This window comes from Elephantulus edwardii, unplaced genomic scaffold, assembly GCF_000299155.1.
Source record: "Elephantulus edwardii isolate Elephantulus edwardi_28Jun2011 unplaced genomic scaffold, EleEdw1.0 scaffold00462, whole genome shotgun sequence".
NCBI classification, from domain to species: Eukaryota; Metazoa; Chordata; class Mammalia; order Macroscelidea; family Macroscelididae; genus Elephantulus; species Elephantulus edwardii.
In genome coordinates, this window is record NW_006400212.1 from 71216 (window position 1) to 72671 (window position 1456).

The 1456-nt window shown below is 37.4% G+C and overlaps 1 protein-coding gene across 1 annotated transcript in view; it reads right to left on the reverse strand.

Moving 5' to 3' along the window:
- The window catches only part of LOC102873921 (zinc finger protein 420-like), a 31294-nt gene that overhangs the window by 8277 nt on the left and 21561 nt on the right, over window positions 1–1456 (reverse strand). The window lies entirely within an intron of this gene.

Here is a 1456-nt window from a genome sequence, read left to right on the forward strand (position 1 = left end):
CGATCACTAAAGTTTTGAATACCTGCCAAAATCCAAGTATGACAATATAAGTCCCAAAACAAAGGAAGTCACAGAGGACAGACTTCTGTAAAAAAAAACAGTAATGTAAGTCTATCAGATTCAGGATATTCACAAAGGATATAAACCAATAAAGGAGAAACAGTTACTGGAAAAACGAAAGGAACCATGACATCATTTGCTTTCCTCGAGGTCGGTAAACTGAAAATGATGCACAAAGGACACCTGTCACATCATAGAGTACACATACACCACACAGTACACAGAAAAGCACAGAGAAAACACACCACATCAGAGAGTACTTCACAGAGCAGACACACAACATCTCAGAGTACTCACACAAAGTCACTGAGTACTCACCTATCACACAAAACACACACAATAGGACAGAGTACACACAGGACACACCACACACAGGAACAGAAAGTACCCACAAAACATCACATAGTACTGTCGGAAGCCAGCGATTGGTCAAAACAAGTTTTGAGAAGGACTGTGGTGCTATACCAATAGAAACCGACCCTTAAGGAATGGAATGCGAGGTATATGACCATGAAAACAGACTCAAGGAATATTCAACCTGAATTCTTCTGACTGCACAGAAAATTTTGGAAGTATCTTGTGAACTTATTTTGCTTAATGGGCTATATTTATTGTATTGTCCATAAAGGATGAAAAGGACAGGAAACAAGCAAGAATGAATCCTGAAGAAATCGTGCTAGTCTTGATGACCACAAAATTATGATTTATACAAAAAAGGGGAGATGTGGGATGCAAAATACCAACTTTAATACTGATAATAAATCAGATGTTATGTTTGGGTAAGAGGAAGGTTGACACAAGGTAGAATTCACGCTGTACCACTAAGGTAATCCTTTAGTGTTTACAATCGTAGGCATTCAGGCAATCCTTAAGACTCTACACAGTTCTTAGTTTGTATTTACTGAATCCTTCCCTCCTGAGTTCAGGATAAAGTCAACAACAGAGAAGAATTTAAGCGCTTTGTTGAAAAATTTCCCTTTGTGGTCTACTTCCCCATGGTCTTTCCTTACTGTTTACTTCTTGTTGATTCTGTAGGAAACCACAGGACAAATTATGCAAGAAACAGCTGTCTCTTCAAACACAAAAATTTAAAAAAAAAGGCTTTTCCTACTTCTTCCACTGTAATGCAAGTAATGAGAAAGATCTTAAGCAAATCAACTATTAACCAATGCATTCGACCAAACTGAGTGTCAATTAAACTACCCAAAAGACTTCAGAAGTTGATGTATACACTTACAAGAGTTACAGAAAAGAATCCATTTCAGACATTTAGAGAAGAACTGTCATCAATTCTCTATAAACTATTTCAAAAAATAGAACAAGATGGAACACTCCCAGACTCATTCTATGAAGCAAACATATCCTTGATACCAAAGCCAGGAAAGGACACCACCAA